This window comes from Zingiber officinale, chromosome 2B, assembly GCF_018446385.1.
Source record: "Zingiber officinale cultivar Zhangliang chromosome 2B, Zo_v1.1, whole genome shotgun sequence".
Classification (NCBI taxonomy): domain Eukaryota; kingdom Viridiplantae; phylum Streptophyta; class Magnoliopsida; order Zingiberales; family Zingiberaceae; genus Zingiber; species Zingiber officinale.
This window is the reverse complement of record NC_055989.1, coordinates 17,891,652-17,916,697: the sequence shown is the minus strand read 5'-3', so window position 1 is coordinate 17,916,697 and position 25,046 is coordinate 17,891,652. Positions and strand designations below refer to the sequence as shown.

General features: G+C 39.7%; 1 long non-coding RNA gene across 1 annotated transcript; it reads left to right on the top strand.

Moving 5' to 3' along the window:
• Positions 1 to 23,485: 23,485 nt before the first annotated feature.
• On the top strand, positions 23,486 to 24,167 carry LOC122049018. Its single transcript, XR_006130773.1, has 3 exons — positions 23,486 to 23,589; positions 23,684 to 23,963; positions 24,107 to 24,167. It is a non-coding gene; the product is annotated as an uncharacterized LOC122049018 (long non-coding RNA).
• The last annotated feature ends 879 nt before the right edge of the window (positions 24,168 to 25,046 follow it).

The following is a 25,046-nucleotide window of genomic DNA, read 5'->3' as shown; positions in this document are numbered from 1 at the left end:
CAGAGATAGAAGCCCTTGTCGGACTTGCACTAGTGGTAAGTCACCAAGAAAATGAAGATGAAGCATGCTCGTCCAAAATGAGCATCGATAGCATCGATGAAGGAGGAGCGACATCGGAAGAAAGTAGCACTTCAGGGGGAGCTTCAGATTGCGGGATCGACAAGGTAAGTCAGGTACAATCTCTTCCTCCTGACAAGTCATTTCAGTTTATAAAACTACTATCGAAAAATTATTGTAAGTTAGAAAAATCAAATAAGGAGTTAAAAACAACTTTAGCTAGTTCTTGTCGATTAGAAGATTTTGACAAAGTTAAAACTGAAAATGAAAACTTGAAAATGTAAATTCAAAGGATCAGATAGAAAGCTTAAAAAATTCTGCATGTTTAAATTTGTCTACTTCAACTTTCAAGAACTATAAATGATTAAATTGGAAATTTAGATATTACAAGGGGGAAATTAGAAAATTATTTAGAAAATATATTCCTCAGAAATTTTTAATTAACCTAGTAGGAAGGAACCTATATTAGGTTCCAAAATCATATTTAGATTGACTTTTTTTTGGACTTAAGGCTTTCAGAAAGAAAATTAAATATTTAATTTCCTAAAGAGACTTTGTCTAGAAAGTGGTTATTGCTCCAATATCCAAGAAGTCTTAGTGACTCGCCATAGTTTGAAAGTCAATTATTGAAATAAATATTTAATTGACTAACTGTAAGTAATTAGTTGTTATAAAAATACTTTCAAGTGTTTTGTCAAAAATTTTGCTAGAAATTATTTAAAAGTTAATTTCTTCTAGAACTTTATCACTTAACTGTAAGAAAATTTTCAAATGTTTAAATTTTCTGAATGTTATTTTTTTCAGAAATTTTTTTAACGATAATTTTAACTTTATATGATTTTTTTGCCTGAAATATGTTAAAATTTTTTTAAGGCTTAAACATTATTTTTTTTTGTTCCTTAGACTTTTAATGTTAAGTAGAATTTTTTTAAAGTACCCCAATTTTAATGTGATCAAAAACAGTAGTAAAGATTAAGTCTCAGGGGAGGGTTGTACAATTTTTTAATTTTTGTACTTACAAAAATTTTATAACTATTATTTTATAATTGTTTTTTTTTTGTGGTTTTACTCAAACTTAACTTGGGGTTTGCTCACATCAAAAAGGGGAGATTGTAAGTACCACGTGATAATTTTAATGTGATCAACCAAGTAATGTTAGGTCATGTTGGTATTTAAGACATGTGTCTTAGTGTGCAGGAACTTAGGAGCACAAGAAGTCGAGCGAAAGATGAAGCTAGCAAGAAGGAAGACACGGGAGAGAGCCAACGGGCTCGGTACGTCTGAGGTACGAGGTGTCGCGGAAGAGTATGCGGGCGGACGAAAAGGAGGCGCGCGACATTTCTGAGGGATGAGAAGCCGGAGCGGAAGACTGTGTTGGGACCGAAAAGTAGCTAGAGGGGGGGGGGGTTGAATAGCTCGTCGCGTGCTCGTGGTTGACGTTGCTTGTTTCTTCGAAGATGTGCAGCGGAAATACAAGAAACAAAACATACAACGCTAACACTTGGGATTTTACTTGGTATCCACCTCACAAGAGGTGACTAGTCCAAGGATCCACGCACACACACACACCTCCACTATGAAACACTCCTTTTTGGTAACTACCGAAGACGGAGAAGCCCTACAAGACTCTCAATACAAGAAGAAAGGAAAGGGAAACAAAATACAAGCGCAAAGCTTACAATGAGTACAGAAAACTCTAACCCTAGCTTCTCTTCTTGACTTTGATCCGCCTCTTGACTTGGAAAACCTCCAAGATCCTTCAAGAACTGGCGATCTGAGCTTTGAGAGCGCTGTGGAGGAGTTGGCGAAAGATCTGAGATGAAACCATAGAGAACTACCGAAGGAGACGCCCGCCTGCAGCTCAAATACGACGCAACGGTCGGATCCCAATTGATTCGAAAACTCCCAATCGATCGGGGAGGCTTTGGATCGATCCACGGATCGATCCAGAGCGCCTCTGTGCTCTGGAAACACGCCTGGATCGATCCACGCATCGATCCAGCGCTTATCACGCGAAGTAGCAGCGTCCCAATCAATCCACTGATCGATTGGGACCTCTGGATTGATCCACTGATCGATCCAGAGGCTTTCTGTGTGCTGGGAAAAGCCTGGATCGATCCACTGATCGATCTAGCTCCTGGATCGATCCACTGATCGATCCAGCTCTTGGTTTTTGCCCAAAACCAAGTCCCAAGCCTCTCAAACCAACATCCGGTCAACCTTGACCTGTTGGTACATCCTTCCTAGCATCTGGTCACTCCCTTGACCTGCCAGGACTCCCCACCAAGTGTCCAGTCAATCCCTTTGACCTACTTGGACTTTTCTCCTCTTGCCAAGTATCCGGTCAATTCCTTTGACCTACTTGGACTTTCTTCCTCTTACCAAGTATCCGGTCAATTCCTTTGACCTACTTGGACTTTCCTTCATCATGCCAAGTATCCGGTCACTCTCTTGACCTACTTGGACTTTCACCTGATGTCTGGTCAACCTTGACCCATCTGGATTTTCCCTCGTGCCTGGCTTCACTCACTAGGACTTCCAATCTGCCTAGCTTCACTCACTAGGACTTCTCTTCTGCCTAGCTTCACTCACTAGGACTTCCAATCTGCCTAGCTTCACTCACTAGAACTTCTCTTCTGCCTGGCTTCACTCACCAGGACTTTCCTTCTGCCTGGCTTCACTCACCAGGACTTTCCTTCTGCCTAGCTTCACTCACTAGGACTTTCTATCTGCCTAACCTTCCAGTTAGGAATTCTCAGTCAGGTATCCGATCACCCTTGACCTACTTGACTCTTCTTCATCCACACTGATCAATCCCTGATCAGAATCTCCCCACATGAACAACTGCACATGCATTGTCCATGTGTCTACATGTATTGTCAAACATCAAAACTATGACCAAGACTCAAGCTTGGTCAACTCAGTCAACCTTGACCTAAGGGATATTGCACCAACAATCTCCCCCTTTTTGATGTTTGACAATACCTTTAAGTTACGACCACTCTGAGTTAAGCTAATCCCATATCCTTAACTCTCTTCATGCCAAAGTATGAATGTTGGTTCCCTTCATTCTCCCCCTATGACCTCCCCCATAGGTAATGAAGGCCTAACTTAAATCACACATTCTCCCCCTATTGGCACACATCAAACAAACACTATCTCTCCCCCTGAAGAGATACTCAACATTGGTTACAACTGCACTCGTTGAACCTTTATCCCTTTTTTAAACTCTCCCCCTGAAGAGTTTCTCAAGGTTGTAATCAACATCATAATGAAGGTCACATACCCTTCATTTTTCCTACATTCTCCCGCAATGTAGACAAATGTCCAACCTTGAGCATTTTTCAACCACCTGAAATACCACTTGAATTAATGAGGATATCCACTCCCCATTTCAAGTTCAAATGCTCATTCATGAGTATTTTCTCTAAAGAAGGTTAACCACCCTCCAAGGTTCATGAAAAATAATGTTTCATGTCTTTAAAGAGTCCCTCCCCCTAAAGACATGGTGGTAACTTCTGTCATTGCACCAACAATGACTTGGAGTCCCTAAACCTTTAGGAAATCCAATTTAGAAGTTTTGAGGTTCAAATGTTTAAAATTTGAAACAAACCTCAACCTAAACTTCAATTTAGTCTTCCTTAACCAATCCATCCTTGTTTTCAACATGAAAACACCCTTTTTATGTATACAAATGTATTTTGAGGGGTTTGGAATGGTTACATTGACTAAACAAGGTTTAAAATGCTGAAATCAGGCTTTCTCAGCCAAAATCAGCATCCTTGATCGATTGGAGTTGGGTTCCAATCGATTGAACCTAGCTGAATCGATCCACTGATCGATTCAAGATGTGTAGATTGATCGGCTGATCGATCCAGCGAGCTTCTGCTCGCGAGAATTGCCTTCTGAATCGATCCACTGATCGATTCAGGCACTCCAATCGATCCATGGATCGATCAGAGCTCTGATAGTTGCTGAATTTCAAATTCAGCCAACTTCAGAAACCCCTAGAAAATTCTACAAAAATCCAAAAATCATGAAATTTCGTGTAGACATTATTTAGGGCATACTTGATCATGGGAAAATAGTTTTCTATGAAAATACATCATATTTTCAAAGATTGACACAAGCTTGAAAACTTACTAAAACTTTAGCGCTTTCTTCAGGTTTATGTCTAACTATTCAATGGTGATTACTCTCAAAAGATAGCCTTCACCAAGGTTTCCCAAAATTATTTTAAAAATATTTTTAAAACCAATATCCCACCATATTCCTTGGGCTTAATGCACATGACTTGTACATTAGCTTTCCCAATGATGGGAAAACACATAACTTGTACATTAGCTTTCCCAATGATGGGAAAACACATAACTATGTGTTTTGATGAACCTAAAACTCAAAAGAATGCACTAAATCAACATCTTGAGTTTTGTTCATCATCCTAACATCTCACTTGTATCCAATGTGCACTAAAACACATACAAGTCATCTTATTGGTCTTTGTGAGATGTAAAGTTTGGTTTTTCCCTAATCTAGGGATCATGCATATCTGTCTAGGCATTTGTGGATATTGAACATCCACTTAGGATGTTACTTGTTAATACCACTTGTTGAAAACACTTATTGATAAATGCCATTTGTCCTTGCTTTTAAGGAATTAAGCATAATGCATGATAATGTTATGGCATACATCAAAATGAAATAGCTTTCAAAAGAAGGATTCCTATAATTGCATGATGTATGTATGACATGACATGGTATTTTTGTATTTTTCATAATAAGTCATGAATGAAAAAATATAAAACTAAATATGGTGTCATGGCATGTGATGGGCAAACATAACATGGCAAGGTTTAGCATAAATAAAATTACCTAAATTACTTATCTAAGTATCCTTAACCACTTAGCTAACTCAAAATATACCACTTGTTTTAACTTAAAACGTTAAACCTAGATTGCCCTAAATGCTTCAAAGAAATGCCAAAACCTAAATTGACATTTCTATTTCTCTTGATTTGTTTATGCCACTTAAAAATTAAGCATATCCTCAAATGTTGGCATATTCCATTTTTCCTCAAGAGTAATCACATAAATCAAGGCCCAGATTGCCTTAAATTTCTAAGAGAATACCAAAATCCCAACTTGGTATTTCTCTAGGTTTTCCCAATTTATGCCATTTTAAGATAAGATCAATTTTTCCGCCATTAGACACATTTTACTCTTTCAAGGAGTAAAAATAATTCCATTTCATTTAAGGTTAACAAAAACCTTAAAAATGCTCCTTGAGTGTCAATTTCCTCAAAGTTGAGTTAACTACCCTTCTAATCGAAGTTGACACTCTCTAACCCATCTATGGGGTAGAGAAGATGCTCCTAGGAACCCAACACCTATTGGTGCTCCTTGGATGCTCTAGGTACTCACTAGGGATAACTTCCCTAGAAACCTTCCTAGTGACCTTGTTGGACTTCTTAGAGGCCTTGGTCACTTTTTCTAGGTCAACTCTAGGGATAGCCTCCCTTGTGACCTTGTTAGTGACTTTCTTAGACTTCTTAGAAGTCTTAGTCACTTTGGTTGCAAAGATACTTCTAGGGATATCTTCCCTTGTATCCTTGACTTGACCTCTAGACTTAGGGTTTGTTCCATAACTATATGGAACCCTATGATAACTAGGCACATCCTTTTTAGCTTTGGGTTTGTATCCCAAACCTCTATGGCCATTGGATGACTTTTGTACCCCTAAAACTAGGTTATGCTCATTTTGCCCTAATAGGATATTTTCCAGTCTTTTTAGGGTCTTTTCTAACTTATCAAGTCTTGATCTCAAGACTTGATTTTCCCTCACTAAGTCCTTAGTATTTGATTTTTCATTTAATCCATGAGCATTTTTATTCTTGGGCTTGTATCTATTATCCTTAATATTCTTGCCCAATTGTCTATCTACCTTCCTAACCTTAGGTTGGGTAGTCTTAGCATGTAGGGCCACATGCTTTTCCTTAATGCCCTCATGCTTTCTATTCTTATGGTAAATTACATTAAGATGATAAAAATTAGAACTATCATGCTTTTTACCATAATGTAAAGGGGTAGGCTCAATAAATGTTACCTTATTCTTTACCTTGGAGGCTCCCCCTTGACTAGTGCCTCCTTGAGCCTTGACCATTTTCTTCCCCTTGGAGCATTGACTTCGGTAATGCCCTTTTTGTTGACACAAGAAGCACACAATGTGCTCCTTGCTCTTCTTTGTCCCAGGGGTGGTCTCCTTGGGCTTCTCCTTGCCCTTTTGTGTCACTTGACCCTTCTTCTTGGCCAAGTTGGGACACTTGCTCTTGTAGTGCCCACTTTCCCTACACTCAAAACATATTATATGATTTTTATTTTTAATTGAAACATTTATACCTTCTTGTGTAGGGATGACATTTGCTCCTCCATTTGATATTTCTTGAATTTTGGAGGTGACACCATCTTCTTCTTCTTCACTTGACCCGGATGTGGAGGCCTCTTCTTGCTCCAGGTTCATTGATCTACACTCCCCCTCAATCCTAGAGGTGGAGGCTTCATCATCTTGTACATGGAACAAGGAGTATGCTCCCTCCTTGTTCTCTTCATTATACTCCCTTGAAGATGAAGCTTCTTCTTGGACTTCTTCTTCGGAGGTTGAGCATTTCTCAACCTCGGAGTCCTCCTCTTGGTCTTGCTCCAAAGAGTCACCCTCTCTGGATTCTTCTTGCTCTTGTACAGTGGAGGGGATCTCTTCATGAAGCTTGGCCAATTTACTCCATAATTCCTTTGCATCTTCAAAATTTCCAATTTTGCAAAGGATGGTGTTTGGCAATAAATTGACCAAAAGCCTGGTCACTTTTTCATTGGCCTCGCACCTTTGGACTTGCTCTTGGCTCCACTTGCTCCTCTTGAGAACTTTGCCCTTTGAGTTTGTTGGAGTCTTGAAGCCTTCCATAAGAGCAAACCATTGCTCTATCTCCATCATAAGGAAATTTTTGATTCTTGATTTCCAAGAATCGAAGCTCGTGTAAGTGTATGGTGGAGCCACCCTCGTGTCAAATCCGAGCCCATCTCGGAATTCCATTGCAGAAGTTGAGCTTTTAAATTTCTTTGACTTTGACAATTTTACTTCAACTTCTTCACCCTCTAGCTTTTCTTGTTATGCTTGACCCTTCCGGCGATGATTCCGGTGAAGAGCAACCTCGCTCTGATACCTCTTGATGGGACCGAAAAGTAGCTAGAGGAGGGGGGGATGAATAGCTCGTCGCGTGCTCGTGGTCGACGTTGCTTGTTTCTTCGAAGATGTGCAGCGGAAATACAAGAAACAAAACATATAACTCTAACACTTGGGATTTTACTTGGTATCCACCTCACAAGAGGTGACTAGTCCAAGGATCCACGCACACACACACACCTCCACTATGAAACACTCCTTTTCGGTAACTACTGAAGGTGGAGAAGCCCTACAAGACTCTCAATACAAGAAGAAAGGAAAGGAAAACAAAATACAAGCGCAAAGCTTACAATGAGTACAGAAAACCCTAACCCTAGCTTCTCTTCTTGACTTTGATCCGCCTCTTGACTTGGAAAACCTCCAAGATCCTTCAAGAACTGGCGATCTGAGCTTTGAGAGCGCTGTGGAGGAGCTGGCGAAAGATCTGAGATGAAACCATAGAGAACTACCGAAGGAGACGCCCGCCTGCAGCTCAAATACGACGCAACGGTCGGATCCCAATTGATTCGAAAACTCCCAATCGATCTAGGAGGCTTTGGATCGATCCACGGATCGATCTAGAGCGCCTCTGTGCTCTGGAAACACGCCTGGATCGATCCACGCATCGATCCAGCGCTTATCGCGCGAAGTAGCAGCGTCCCAATCGATCCACTGATCGATTGGGACCTCTGGATCGATCCACTGATCGATCCAGAGGCTTTCTGTGTGCTGGGAAAAGCCTGGATCGATCCACTGATCGATCCAGCTCCTGGATCGATCCACCGATCGATCCAGCTCTTGGTTTTTGCCCAAAACCAAGTCCCAAACCTCTCAAACCAACATCCGGTCAACCTTGACCTGTTGGTACATCCTGCCTAGCATCTGGTCACTCCCTTGACCTGCCAGGACTCCCCACCAAGTGTCCGGTCAATCCCTTTGACCTACTTGGACTTTTCTCCTCTTGCCAAGTATCCGGTCAATTCCTTTGACCTACTTTGACTTTCTTCCTCTTGCCAAGTATCCGGTCAATTCCTTTGACCTACTTGGACTTTCCTTCATCATGCCAAGTATCCGGTCACTCTCTTGACCTACTTGGACTTTCACCTGATGTCTGGTCAACCTTGACCCATCTGGATTTTCCCTCGTGCCTGGCTTCACTCACCAGGACTTCCAATCTGCCTAGCTTCACTCACTAGGACTTCTCTTCTGCCTAGCTTCACTCACTAGGACTTCCAATCTGCCTAGCTTCACTCACTAGGACTTCTCTTCTGCCTGGCTTCACTCACCAGGACTTTCCTTCTGCCTGGTTTCACTCACCAGGACTTTCCTTCTGCCTAGCTTCACTCACTAGGACTTTCTATCTGCCTAACCTTTCAGTTAGGAATTCCCAGTCAGGTATCCGGTCACCCTTGACCTACTTGACTCTTCTTCATCCACACTGATCAGTCCCTGATCAGAATCTCCCCACATGAACAACTGCACCTGCATTGTCCATGTGTCTACATGTATTGTCAAACATCGAAACTATGACCAAGACTCAAGCTTGGTCAACTCAGTCAACTTTGACCTAAGGGATATTGCACCAACAGACTGCTCGAAGGCCGGAAGTTGGGTTCGAGTGAGCCCTATTCCGGATGGCCTAGATCACCCAAGTGAGGGGAACCGGAGCAGAAGACCCGGACTAATGCGAACGGAGTCGGAGTGGGAGACCCGGACCTAAGCGAGTGGAGCCGAAGCTAGAACTCAGACCAAACAGGTTAACATGAGGTTTACTCTGGTCGGGGCACCCGGAATAACTTTTTATCTGGAACGCGATGTGGCGCATTCTGTTGAGACGGGGATAAAAGTTTATCTCCCCAAGAGCTTGGAATCCTTCTAGGCGCCCCGACCAGAGCTATAAATACAACCCTGGTCTTAGAAGGCTAGAACAACACTTGTAAACTCTTCTTGTTTGTTCTACTATTTGTTTGTGAGCCATCAACGCTATAAGAGGCTTCTCCGCCTGAAGGAGACTATTTACTGAGCTTTCAACTTCCTTGGATTAACAACCTCCCCAATTGAAATCAAGTAATCCCTTTGTGTCTCTACTCTTAGTTTACTTCTTAAACTTATTTTATGCAAGTGTTAGTTTAATAAAACTATAAGTTCGAGGAAGGTTTATTTTTATTTTCAGGGCTATTCACCCCCTCTAGCCAACTGTCAAGGGTCCTACAAGTGGTATCAGAGTGAGATCACTTCAAGAGAACTAACTGCCGAACGAACCACACGAGATGACCGGACCGAGTATCAACCTATCGAAGTTCGAGGGGGAATTCACGAGATGGAAGAAAAAGATGGAGGTATTTTTCAAAATAGATTTTGAATTATTAATAAAAATAAAATATGATTTTGTAGTCCCGAAAGATAGAAGAATATTAATGGACGAAGAAGGAGCAAGCCGACTTCATGGCAAATGGCAAAGCAGAGTTTCATCTGTTTAGCGTTTTACCACCTTAAGAAGTCAATTGTATCGGAGCCTACGAGTCAGCCAAAGAGCTCTGGGAGAAATTCCTAGAACTACACGAAGGGACCTTAGAGTTAAAACTAGCGAGACGCGACCTGCTCCGGAACTAGATCAGTAACCTCCGATTAGAAGAAGGTGAAACCGTCACACACCTCCACTCAAGAATCAAGGAGCTTATCACCAGACTCACAAATCTCGAAGAAAAGGAAACCAACAGAGATTCACTAAGGTACACACTTAACGCATTTCCTAGAACTCTGGAATGGTCAACTTTAGTAGATGCATATTTCATCTCTAAGGATTTAGAGGCAAGCACTTTAGAAGAACTTTTTTCAACTTTTGAAATTCATGAGTCAAGATGTGCAGGTCTAAGAAAGGAATCATGGAAAAATATTGCCTTAAAAGCTAAGATAGATGAACCAGATTCCGAGACATCACTTGACGATGACGAAACGACGTTAATGGTAAGGAGATTTAAAAAATTATTTAAATCTAATAAATTTAATCAAGTGCATGGTAGAAGAAAGAAAAGAAAGGTAAAGTGCTACCACTATAATTAAGAAGAGCACCTGAAAGATAACTGCTAAAAATTGAAGAATAAGACACAAGCAAGGACAAGGAAAAGAACAAGAAGCCAGCTCAAACCGACAAGCATAGAAATCTCAAAGCGAAGTGGGACGAAACGTCGTTCGAATCGGAGATAGAAGCCCTCGCCAGACTTGCGCTAGTGATAAGTCATCAAGAAGATGAAGATGAAGCAAGCTCATCTGAAATGAGCATCGAGAGTATCGATGAAGGGGGAGCGACATTGAAATAAAGTAGCACTTCAGGGGAGCTTCAAATTACAGGATTAACAAGGTAAGTCAAATACGATCTCTTCCTTCTAACAAGCCATTTCAGTTTATAAAGCTATTATTGAAAAATTGTTGTAAGTTAGACAAAGAAAATAAAGAGTTAAAAATAACCTTAGCTGGTTCTTGTCGATTAGAAGATTTTGACAAAGTTAAAACTGAAAATGAAAAATTGAAAACTGAGAATGCAAATTTAAAGGATCAAATAGAAAACTTATAAAATTATGCATGCTTAAATTTGTCTGCTTAAACTTTCAAGAACTATAAATGATCAAATTGGCAATTTAGATATTACGAGGGGAAAATTAGAAAATTATCTAGAAAATATATTCCTCAAAATTTTTTAATTAATCCAGTAGGAAGGAACCTATATTAGGTTCTAAAATCATATTTAGATTGACTTTTTTATTTTGAACTTAGGGCATTCAGAAAGAAAGTTAAATATTTAATTTCCTTAAAAGGCTTTGTCTAGAAAGTAATTGTTGCTTCAATATCTAAGAAAGCCTAGTGTCTCACCATAGTCTGGAAGTCAATTATTGAAATAAGTATTTAATTGACTAACTGTTAAGAAATTAGTTGTTATAAAAATACTTTTAAATGTTTTGTCAAAAATTTTATTAGAAATTATTTAAAAGTTAATTTCTTCAAGAACTTTATCACTTAATTGCAAGATAATTTTCAAATGTTAAAATTTTCTTAATGTTATATTTTTCATAATTTTTTTAACAATAATTTCAACTTTATATGAAATTTTTTTTACCTTAAATATGTTAAAAAAAAAATTTAAGGCTTAAACTTTAATGTTTATTTTGTTCCTTAAACTTTTTATGTTAAGTAGATTTTTTTTTAAAGTACCCCATTTTTAATGTGATCAAAAGGGGGAGTAGTAAAGATTAAGTCTCGGGGAAGGGTAGTACAATTTTTTAATTTTTGTAGTTAATTTTTTAATTTTTGTACTTGTAAAAATTTTATAACTATTATTTTATAACTGTTATTTTATAATTGTTATTTTTTGTGGTTTTACCCTAACTTAACTTAGGGTTTGCTCACTTCAAAAAGAGAGAGATTGTAAGTACCTCGTGGTAGTTTTGATATGATCAATAAAGTAAAGTTAGGTCCTATTGGTATTTAACCTCTGTGTCTAAGTGTGCAGGAACTGAGGAGCACATGAAGTTGAGCGAAAGATATAGCTAGTGAGAAGGATGGCACGGGAGAGAGCCGATAGGCTTGGTGTGTCCGAGATACGAGGTGGTGCGGAAGAGTACACGGGTAGATGAGAAGGAGGCGTGCAACATTTCCGAGGGATGAGAAGCCGGAGCGGAAGACTGCTCAAAGGTCGGAAGTTGGGTTCGGGTGAGCCCTATTCTGGATGGCCGAGATCACCTAAGTGAGTGAAGCGAGTGAAACTAGAGCAGAAGACCCAGACCAATGTGAGCGGAGCTAGAGTAGAAGACCCAAACCCAAGCGAGTGGAGTCGGAGCTAGAACCCAGACCAAACAAGTTAACATGAGGCTAACTTTGGTCCGGGCACTTGGACTCAGTCCAGACACCCAGACGGTCCTAGCGCCCGGAACCCTTTCAGGCGTCCGGAGCAGTTTTTTATCCGAAACATGACGTGGCACATTTCGTTGTGAAGGGGATAAAAGTTTATCCACTTAGGCGCCTGGAATCCTTCCAGATGCCCTGACTAGGGCTATAAATACAGTCTTGGTCCTAGAAGGTTGGAACAACACTTGTAAATTCTTCTAGTTTATTCTACTATTTGTTTGTTAGCCATCAACGCTGTAAGAGGCTTCTCCGCCTAAAGGAGACTATTTACTGAGCTTTAAACTCCTTAGATTAACAACCTCCCCAGTTGTAACTAAGTAATCCCTTTGTGTCTCTACTCTTATTTTACTTCTTAAACTTATTTTATGCAAGTGTTAGTTTAATAAAGCTATAAAGTTTAAGGAAGGTTCATTTTTCTTTTCAGGGCTATTCACCCCTCTAGCTGGCCGCCAAGGGTCCTAAAGTAACCACGTCTTCGAAATTTTCTAAATAGTGCTATCCACTGAACTTAATAATAAAACTTTGATCTAACTGGCTAGGATTGATAAAGGGTAGCTTCAGTTAGTTTCACTAAATCAAATGCAACAGGTTGAAGTCATATCTTCCTAGACATGCATAGATAGAGCTTCCCTAACCTATTATTATTCAAAACTTCTCCGATATTCTTGGTTAAGTTAAACTTTTGTCCATTTGAGATCTAATCCTAATTACCCTGCCGGGTAACCTATTATTTTGGAGGTGCCAACTAATTTGGAGTCTCCCCCTGAATTATTGAAGTTTTATTTTTAGGTTTTATCTAGATTTAGTTTGATTCTACTTGCTTGGTTAGACAACTTTTAGGAACTTTTTCTTTAATTTGTTAAGTTTAATTAAGTTTTTGTTAAGGTTTAATTAATTGTAGCTTAGGTTGAATTTATATTTTTAATTTTGAATTAATTAGATTGATTCAATTGTCCTTCTTTAAAGGAGTGTACTTAATATTTATTTTTTTCTTCCAATTTTAATTTTATTAAGTATTATCTCTTTTTAAGAGATTATTTTTATTGCTTAAGTTTTTATTAATTTTTAATTTTGAATTGGTTAATTGTTTGAATTATATTTCTTTAAAAGTTTATCTTTAATATTTAACTATTTATTAATTATTAATTTGAATTTGCTAGCTTATTTTTTAAGATGTTATCTTTAATATTTAATTTTGAATTTGTTAAATTTAGTTTTAATTTTATTAAAGTATTTAATTTTATCCTTATATTTTCTTTATCTTTTAACTTTATATTATTTGTTAAATTTATTAGATTAGTTTTATCTATATTATTTTCTTTAAGATTTAATTTTTTGTTAATTAAATTATCCTGATTTTGGATAGAATTTTCTAGATGATTAAATAATTTATTAAGGTGTTTATTGATTTTAGCTAAATCTATTTTCTCATTTTTAAGTTTTAAATTTGAATTTATTTTAATGTTTGAATTAATTATTTCTGAATTTTTATTTAATTTTAAAAATTTTGAATTAATTAATTTATTTGAATTGATTCGGTCAATGTTTTGTTGATCAAGTCATGGTTGATGTCGATTTGATCGAAGTTTTGATTGACTTGATAAGAATCTAGATTATTTTGTAGTTCTAATTTGAATAACGTAAATATAGATTATCATGCACTATACATAGCATAATTTTATATTTATCTAAATTATCATACAGATTATTTAAACTACTATTGACAAGTGTATTTTGGTAAATTATACTAACCTTAAGTGCATCCCCTAATTTAGTAGGCTTCTTCGTTGAGTTAGAATTGAGTCTGGATTCGATTTTGATTTTATTCTCTAGCTCCATCGACTCCTCGTGAAGTTTGGTTAGACGAGTCCAGAATGCATAGGCATCTCAGTGTTCTCCAATTCTGCATGTGATTTCATTAGGTAATAATTTTACAATTGAATTTATTACCTTTCTGTTGGCTTCTGTATTTTGGGTTGGTCGCCTTAGTGCCATGTCGCCATCGAAGTCATTCATAAGGATGAAAGTTTTCATCTACATCTTTCATAGATTGAATTCGTGCCTCTTGTACATCTCATATGGAGGTGGCTCATTGACATTTCGCCCGTGCAATTCTTTGTACACCATTTTTCAGCACTAAAAGAAAACTCACAAAGATTCCAAGACTATATCTTGGGGTAAGTAGTGTGGAAGATAAAGAAATTACTTGAGTAGTATTACACGAATTTTGAGAAAAATGATAATAAAAAAATAATATAATATTATGACAAATTTTGTCAAAAGGATTATTTCACAAATTCTAACTGATGGTGAAAAAAATGAAAAAATATATATTTTTAAAAAAATTGAAGGGAAAAAATGAAAGGCGTAAGAATAATTTTTAAACAATAATGATATATAATTTTCTTTCAAAAAGGAACCCCCTGCTCGATTGGTGGTTTCACCAATTCAGAGCGACCTCACTTTGATACCACTTGTAGAACTGGAAAGATGCTAGGGAGGAGGGGGGGGGGGGGGGAACAACGTTCTTCGAAAAATTGCAACTAAAAGCAAGTACGCAACGGAAGAATAAAAGACAACGCTAACAAAGTCAAGTTTTACTTGGTTCGAAGCTTTCGTCTACTCCTACTCCAAGGCTCGCACTAGTCGAGTACTTTCGTTGGGCAATCTACTAATAGCTCGAATGATTACAATAGTTAAGTATAAGAATTAACAAATAATGTTACTGGCAACAGAAAAAGTAAGGAAATCTTGATCGCCAATTGTCGAAGGAGCATCACAACGTCGCAGGAGCTTTTTCGGAGTACCGAGCAAGAGTGAATGTCGTAGCAGTTGTTGTTCTGAAGCTCCTAGTCAAAGACTCTTATATAGGCCAATTCCGGGCACCTGGACCACGTGGCTCAGCCAATCAACGTGCTCCACATCAGCTTTTGGATGAATTTTTAGGTCCGGAGACCTGGACCGACTCCGGGCGCCTGGACTGCTCAGGTGCTTGCGGCACTTGCCCAGGAAAGCCTGGTCTGTGCGTCCAGACTCTCCTTTTCTTCAACAGCTTATTCCTTGCAGTAAAGGGTTGGTCCAGGTAACAAAAAATATATTTACCCTGTAAAATAGAGTAAACACAACATAATAAAATATGAGTAGTAATTAGATCATATCTCCCTGAGACCAGGATCTAGTCAAGGTCTCAACTTAGGTTTCCCAAATGGACTTAAGCTAGACCGACGCCTACAATTCCTCAACGGGGAACACGTTTTCACTAGATCTTTCCTCCAATTTCTTACCTCTACTTACCAACTACAGTCGCTTGATTTGCCTTTGACCCACCAGGTCTTCCCTCCAGTTGTCAGGTCTGCAGACACACTGGACTTCAGCCGGTTGTCAGGTCCTGCGGACTGAACCGGACTTTCCGTTAGATATTGTAACGACCCTACCCTCCTCTTAACTAGTTTGTAAAGGTGGGACGTTACTTAACTAGTGTTACTCACGCTATTAATAGTGATACTTAAAACTCTTAGAAACTCGAACATGCAGTTATTCAGCAGCTGAAACATACATGAATGTAGGTACTTTCTACCGTTCATCATGACATGCAATTCATAAAGAGACAGAAATGGTTCATCTTGACACTCCACTTCAGATTTTAAAGCAATTGAAATATCGCAATCTGTACATGCATACTACTGTGATACAACTGAAGTAATGGGACTAATGTGTATAGCAATTTAAACAGAAGAATTCTATGAACAAAACCAGCAATACGAAAAGAACAATTCCAGCAATGCAAAAAGGAATTAAACCATCTATGTTTCCCTATCACTCTAAAGAAAGAATTCTATTAAACTTTTAGTGAAGTGTCCCAAGGCTTCCATTCATCAGTCACCACACACCCATCACACATCTCCTTGTCGCCTTCCTTCACTATAGCTTCCCTTTTCCTTTATCTGCAGTAAGAGGAAATGTAACTATAAGCGGATGCTTAGTAAGCACTGTCTAACTCACAAAAACTCAATGTGCATATATATATCTATAACAGAACTAAAAACTAAATGCTAAAAGAAAATCTGGAACTGAAATGCTTAAACTACACATGGCTGTTCGTGTCCAGAAAAATTCAAGGGAAACCGAAATTTGCAATGCCAATTGTAAAGCTGTTCACACTCAACAAAGCCAACAACAAAGATAAATCTGCATGGCTACGAACAGGCTGTCCACGCCTGTTTACTGGCAACGAAATAAATTTAGGACTGCATACTGAAAGAAGAAAACTGTTTATGCTTAGTAAATATGCAAAAGATATAGAACTGGTATGAAATTTACGGGCTATTCTTGCTCGTGGACATGCAAAAGAAATTTGGACTGCACATTTGAATTAAAGCTGTTCATGCTCGGATTTAACAAGGAAATTCTGAAACTGAAATACTAAACTACACAACGAAGAGACCTAAAACTGCATGTTAAAAATAGCGACAAGAGATCTAACAGCATGGTTAACACACAAGTTGTTCCTACTAAAGAATTCCGAAGGGAATCAAAACTGCATGTTTAAATAAGCTGCTAAAAGATCTAGCTAGATACTCCCAGGAATAAAGACTGTTCATGTCCAATGCATAGCACAAACAAAACTAAAACCTGCTAGGATTTAAAACCTATGTAAAGCTTGTTTCATTTATTCAAAGCTTATACTTTTATACTTCAAAATAATAATAATTATCCTTTTGGGCCCAGGCGTAGTACCAAAGTGCGCTCCCTAATAGAGACTGGGGTGGCGAGTCACCAATCCTACGAGGGTGAAGACCTTGGTCTTACCAGGGCCGAGATCTCGGAATCGATCACCTGGATTTGTTTAACGACAACCTCGGAAGTCGGGTACTAGCTTCTTCAAGTAAAATACTTATTATCTGTTAATACTTCTCATAAAAAAAATGCCTTGGCATCTCTTCAAGCACTTGGCGTGCTGGGGATCCAAATTCTGGAATTCGGAATCCTATAACGACCTTAATCTTGCTTTACTTACAGCTACCCATAAGCCTCTAAGAGATCTAATAGGGCACATAACCACTCTCCTGCATCCTCATTCAAATGGCTGTTCCTACACATTACAGCAAGGAAAGTCTAAACTAAGATGCTACATATATATATACCATTCCTGTTCATTGCAGTAATCACGAAACCAAAACTACATGCTCAAAAAAAAATCTAAACCATTTCATGCTCACTGCCTGGCAACAAAACCGAAAATTGCAAGGCTCTATATGAACCGATCATGCCCATTAAGGTAACAAAAAGAAAACCTAAATCAAAGTCCGAAATGCTAATTATAAGGGCTGAAGAATCTAAACCACATGCCTAATCTATACAATTTATTTATTTTCTTTTTGAGATTCACGGCAGCAAGCTTCAAAAGCAACACTCCTTACAGCATGCTTCGAAAATCAAGAAGAAACAAGGATCCGAAAGCTACTCCTACTGCAGGTGAGAAGCACTTACCGAGTTTCCTTGACTCACAGCCGAGATCGGCTTCTAGGGTTTCGGAGAAGCTCGAAATTTCCGGCGACTCCTCGCGTTTATGCGCTCTCCTCGACGAGGTGATCGTGAAGATGTGAAAAACCCTCGGGATGGGTCCTTGGACGGCCGCCGGAGACGGAGCCCTAGCTTCCTCCTTTTTGTTTTCGCCCACGCAGGGAACGCCGCGCGCAGTCAGGAGGAGGAAGAGTTTTAGGTCACGAGAGAATAAACCCAATTCCTCTCTTAACTTATCCCTCTTTATACCTAGGGTATTTCTGTTACCTATTACCGCTTAAATTTATTTTCGCCCTCTAATTGATCAGCACGACCCTGCTGGGTTCTTGGTCATCCGAAACAACTTAAGTCTTTGCTTAACTAGGGGTCTTCGGTTCGATCCTTGGCCCGGCCCCTTTTTGCCTCAACTTGTTTCTTTTGGTAAAAATACCAAACGAACTCCGAAAATTGCATAAAAATACTCTAAAAATTTCTAAAAATCTCTAGAATATTTCCAAAGAATTTCTAATTATTTATAAGTACTATTAGAACTCGTAATGAGAAAATTTAGGTTGTTGCAGATATCAAGCCCCGCAGACCTATCTGGACTTCCCACCAGCTATCGGGTCCCGCGAACCTAGCTGGATTTTAGCCTACTATCAGGTCCTTCAGACCAATCAACTCCTGCACACTTGGTAGAAAGGTCAGACAGACATCACATCTAACTTTAACCTATTTTTCATACATCAAAACTAGATTATTAGTGTAACTTGCACCAACATGAAGCCCCCTTGCTCTGATACAACTTGTTAGTCTCATGCAGCCGGTAAGAGGGGATGAATTACCTAAAATTACAAATATACCCTTCTCACGCTTTTAACTTTGACTAATAAAAACTTGTTATAAAAATAGAGATTAATTAACAAGGCTATCGGATTTACTTAGTTTGCTACCAAGGAGGTTGTTAATCCAAGACGAATGATGTACACTATCAGAACTCCTTCAAGTAAATTCTTTGAGGCCGAGAAGCCCTGTACAATAACTTTACAACTTGTTGTGTTTAATGAAGAAGACCATGTCTCTATTTATAGTCCATTGGTTGAAACTATCCATTTGCTGACATGACATCTTCGAGCGCCTAGACCCTCTTTGGGCACCCCAGCTGTGCAAACTTTATCTCCATGTAACAGCTTTGCAACGATGTGTAGATTGAATTTTTTTCATGTTCGGGCTCATAGACCATGCCCAAGCGCCTTGACCATATTTGGGTGCTCGGACTGTTGTTGACATGGACCTGAAATTGATCCACAACAATGGCGCTATGATGAGGCGCCCGTTTGAAACCCTGGTAGTCAGGGCTCCTGGGCAGTCCTGGGGCCTGGAACATGTTCAGGCACCTGGACCATTGCTGATTCGAAAGTGATCCACAACAACGACACTACGATGAGGCACCCGTTTGGCGCCTAGGGTGCTCGGATGGTCTTGGCACCCAAACTAGGTGGTTTGGGTGCTTGGACCAATCAACCCTTTGCTAACTCGTCCAACGCCTTCTCTGGTCCTGACTTCATCTCCGATCGCTTGGTTGATCCTCTAGCCTTCCAGAGTTGAGCTCACCCGTACCCAACTTCAGCCTTCTCCTCGACCAGTCTTCCTCTCTGGGTTCTCGTCCATCAGAAATGTCGAGTGCTTCCTTCTCATCCACCAGCAAACTCATTCGCAACTCCTCATTCCTCGGATGCACCAAACCCGTTGACTCTCTTCATGTTCCATCCTTCTTGCTAGCTATGTCTTTCACTCAATTTCTTGTATTCCTAAGCTCCTACACACTTAGATACAAGCTTTAAACATAACATGACCTAACTTAACCACATCAGGAATAACTCAAGGTACTTACATCTGGGGCGGGCGTCAGGAAAGGTACGCTTATAACTCAGGTAGATGACACGAGAGTTTGGGACACATGTGCGAGAGCATACTTACTTATAACTTGGTCGAGTGGCATGAGAATCTAGAACACAGGTGCGAGAACATACTCTCTTATAACTCAGTTGGATGACATGAGAGTCTGGGACTTGTGTGCGAGATCATGCTTGTTATAATTTGTTTAAGCGACACGAGAGTCTGGAATAGGCATGAGAGCAGGCTCGCTTATAACTCGATCGACCGACATGAGAGTCTGGAACATAAGTGCGAAGTCATGCTCTCTTATAACTCAGTCGGTCAGTGTGAGAGTCTGGGACAGGCGTGAGAGTAGGCTCATTTATAACTCGGCTGAACGACACGAGAGTCTGGGATGGGCACAAGGGCAAGCTCGCTAATAACTTGATTGGATGGCACGAGTCTAGGACATCGGCACAAGGGCATGCTCACTTATAACTTAGTCGAATGACACGAGAGTCTAGAATACATGCGTGAGGGCAAACTCGCTTATAACTCGGCCGAGCAGCACAAGAGTCTGGAACATAGGCGCGAGGATATGCTCGCATATAACTTGATCAGTCAGCGTTAGAGTCTGGGATAGGCGTGAGGGAAGGATCGTTTATAACTCGCCCGAGTGGCATGAGAACTGGGACTTGATGTTGTAGGTGCAGTGTATGACCTGGATGCCATGGAGTTAAGTTGACATGAGGTATGATCTGAATGCCTTGGAGTTCTAGAGGCACGGTGTATGACCCGAATGCCTTAGAGAGCTGAGAAGACATGATGTATGACCCAAATACCTTGGAGAGTTGATGATGCACGGTGTATAACCCGAATACCTTGGAGAGTTGAGGAGGCACAGTGTATGACCCAAATACCTTAGAGAGCTCAAGAGGCACGGTGTGTGACCCGAATGTTGGGTTATGCCTGATGCAGGTGCGTGCTAGAACATGTTTCATAAACATGCGCAGTGAAAAATAAATAATAATAATTCCTAATTATTACAACACACACCACACGCACATAAAGATACAACATGTCAAATATGATCACATAATTAAAATTTTTATGGAAGTAAATTTACTCTAGTATACCTTACGGATGACCTGTAACGAGAAGGACATCAATTGTAGTGACGTTGTCGAACCTCGCCTCTATTCTTATCCACACTGAGCTCCTCAAGCTAATTCCTTGAGTATAAGTCTCTCTTTTGGAAGTTACTAGCCATGAGCGAAGAAGAAGGATCAAGAGGAAGAAGAAGAGAAGCACACAAGGAAGAATTTTTCTCCCTTGTGGTGGTCACAACAACAAGAGGGAGAGCCTTCTTGTTGGCGGCGGGAGACAAAGGAGAGGGAGAGGAGGATGGGGTTTCCAAAAGTCAATCAACCAAATAATGAAACTTGTATCTAATTCTCTTCCAATTACATCTATATATAATCCTCTTTAATGAGTTGAATTAGAAAGCCCAAATCCAATCCATTATTCCTTAACCAAAAATTAGCCCATTAACCCTTTCGTTTGGTTTATGACTAAACCAAGTTGGTTCATGACTAATTCATGATTAAACCAAATATGGTTCAACTCTACCATAAGAGATGTATCCCATCCGCGCTCCCATCATGACAAATATTTTCATATTTATCTTATGTATGGTCCAACTAAATATTTATCTCTTGATCTAAAAATCCTATTCTTTAACTTGTTTTACATCTTTTAGAGACTCGTTAGTGTGTGTGACCTAATAGGTTCCCGATTTATTTTGGCTATCCATAATTAACTACTTAATTATAGAATGATTATGAGTGGCACCTAGTAGTACATCATAATCCTCAATTAGCCAGAAAATTATAGTTGATCTTAGAATTAATTCTAAACCTTTCAGTAGTTACAATGAGTCATGTCTTGTTCCTTTCACTGGTCTTATACCCACTTGGTTCAAGACATGGTCTATGTGTCTGTCTCCACTAGACTGACTACGTCATACCTAGCCCAAGTAATACTTCTTTGTTATATGGATTCAAATTACTCATATATGTGTACAAGAGTCTCGTACTCTTAACATGTGATGCTTTGGCCAAAGGATTTGAGTACTAATCCTAACGAGTGACCATAGGGAATACGTTTCTTCGCAAGGAGCGGTGAATCCTCTGTGGGCTATCCAAACATCTTCGGGTATTTCGACTTATACCCAATCATCTCGGGTCCACACCTCAATTAGGTGCTTGCTTAGTAAGAGCTTCACAGACATATCCATATATATAGATAACCATATGAAGTCTTACAGCGAGCCACTCCAATAAACTATTTACCATAACTAGTATCCACGTTTAACTCTCGACATCTCAATGTCTCCATCCAGTAAGAAAATAGATGCTTGGTGAACCAAGGAGATAACCCATGCTAGTCTTATAGAATTGATGACGTCTGAATGCATTAATTTGACAACTAGGGAAATTCTAATACGTTCATAATTACACATGTAGAGATAATCACTAGTTGTGATCCAATCACAATTTCTCTCATTCTATGAATTATATTGTAGACATTTAATAAATGAGTTTAAGACAATCAAACATATAATATGCACCCAAATAGTGAATCTATATTTAGTAAAAATCATAAGGCGATTACCTTAGGACATCCCTCAAAATCTAACACCGAATACCTTGGAGAGCAGAGGAGGCACGGTGTATGGCTCGAATGCCTTGGAGAGCTTAGGAGGTATGGTGTATAACTCGAATGCCTTGGAGAACTGAGGAGGTACGATGAATGACCTGAATACCTTGGAGAGATGAGGAGGCATGGTGTATGACCCGAATACCTTGGAGACCTGAGGAGGCACGGTGTATGACCCGAATGCCTTGGAGAGATGAGGAGGCACGGTGTATTACCCGAATGCCTTAGATAACTAAAGAGGCACAATATATGACTCGAATAACTTAGAGAGCTGAGAACGCATGGTGTATGAACCGAATACCTTGGAGAGCTGAGGAGGCATAGTGTATGATCTGAATGGCCTAGACTTTTTGCTATGTTAAAGATAGAGATATATTTTAATTTTTAAAATATAAAATTTAAATTTTAGACTTATTTGTTAGGTTGTCTTGAGCAGATAATCTTAAACTGTTAAATAAGGAGCTATTTGGTATGGCTGAGCTGTCGATCGAGACATGCCTTCAACTGGAATTGTTTTGGAGTCGTCGATCAGATTTTACTTGCTAGTTGGATATTATCCATTTTGATTATTTCTTATCAGCGTTTGTTTGGGGGATGTCTGTAAAATACCGGAAAAATGACGAATATTAATAAGGGAATTTTTTTGAAATTTTTGGACATTTTTCAAGAATTTTTCGGAGCTCGTACGGACGAGTTAATGGGGATAAAAACGGGGTCCGAAAAAGCCTGTTTAGGCTACCCAGTTTTAATAAGGAAAAATTTTATTTTTCTTTTCCTTTTCCCTTTTCTTTTTCCTTATATTTTTTTTCTCTCCTCGTTACTGTGCCGAGCCCGAGCCCTCATCCACTCCACTCTTCTTCTCTCGCGCCCGACGCCGGCGGTTTCTTCCTCCCGAGCCGCACACCGAAGACCTTTTCTTCATCTTCTTCTCCACCCGAGCCGAAGCTTTCCCCTGCCCTAAAATCGCCGAAAGCTTGCTCTATGCCCACTGGTGCCGACGCCGAGCACGGCCACCAGGACCGACCCAGGCCGCTGTCGCCGTGGGGATCCCAGCGCCGCCGACGCCCTTCTCCCGTTTCTCTCTGCCCTAGTTTTGCACAGTGTCACCGCTACCCCAACCGGCAACCGGCTGTCCTCCCTCTGCCGACGCCGACTCCTCCACTGTGCAGTGCCTAGCCGACTCCTCCACTGTGCAGTGCCTAGCCGACCCTCCACTGTGCAGTGCCTAGACGACTCCTTCCTTTGTCCTAGGTTCCCTCTTGTTGCTGGATCCGAACCCTAACTCCTCTGGGTTGGGTTGTGGTCAGCCTACCCGACTGGTAATTTTTCCTGCTGCGCCACCAGCTGCTTCTCCGGATCTTATGTTGGATTTGTTGGCTGATAACAGTGGTATTTGTCACTGATTTCTCACAGCAGCTTCTCCGGATCTTGGCAGTAAGTTCTATAGGATTTGAGCAGTGTTGAGGCATCAGGGAATATGGGTAAGGTTGGTGTTAAGTTAATTACTGTTGAGGTGAGTATGGGAAGATGAACTTGATGATTTCGATGGTTTGAGCTATTGGTATTACTTTTGTTATGTAAGCATAGGGTTAATTATATTAAATCCTGTGTAGACCTTATATGGTGATTTCCTTTGCAGACATTGTTGGAGAAAGCCCTAATCGCTGTGATCTTCCTTTTGTGTGATCCAGAGGTAAGGCTTAATGAATACAATTAAATATGTTGGTTGATTTTTGGTGTAATTAGGGTTAATAAAACTAACCTTAGATGGTCGATGGATTAGAAATTTATTTAGCTATTTGTTTATACTTAGCTAAATTATACTATTTATCACAGGACCTTGACGCGAGACAAGTTTCTTAACGTCCGGATTTGGACTGATTGGATCTTTCCTATTGGAGGCGGGTACCTCTTGACTTATCTTTTATGATATTGTCATTGGATATGCATAGTATTTTATAACTACATGCAATGAACATGTTTGCCGTTGGTATGTCACTGTTTGATATCCTTAGCATGTTAGGTTTGTCACCTGTGATGTATCCGTGCTTATATCTCGTGATTTGTTGCCATGATTATCTTGTTACCATGAGTATCTTTGTTTCTAGAGTGACATACCATGCTTACTGAGGTTAGGACTAGGATTTGGATTGTTGTTTCTGGCCTATATATCTAGATTATCTGATACTTAGGTTTTTGTGCCATATCAGATTTGTGTACCTCTATTTGTATATCATATATGATTCGGGTGTTTAGACCCTGATTCTTTGATCTGTGTATATTGTTGGTACATATGCTATGGAAGAGGGATATGATTTGGGTCTAGGTTGTTATACCTTAGAGGATTTGTATACCCTAGATCCGTGGATTTGGCTTACTGATACTGTGGTACCCATATTATGTATATATGGATTTTTCTATGCTGATCAAGATATTCCATACTTATTATGTTCAGGACATAGGGTTATTGATATTCTATCTAACCTGTGTACTCTAGATCTTGGTATGTGACCATCGCTTTTACAGTACCCATTTTGTATGTATGGATATGGTTATGTTGATCAGTTTTTGCCATGCTTAGTGTCATGCATCATGATTGCATGCTGTGCGATAGTCGACTCCATTGTTGTTGAGCACATCGCCAGTTACATGGATCTGCACACGCCACCACTCATGGGTTAGTGGTCGATTCGGGCAGTGTGTGTTGCGGGGACTTTGTTTGCCTCGTTGGTCCGCTCATGGGTAGTGTGACACAGCGTGTTAGCCGGCAGGGATT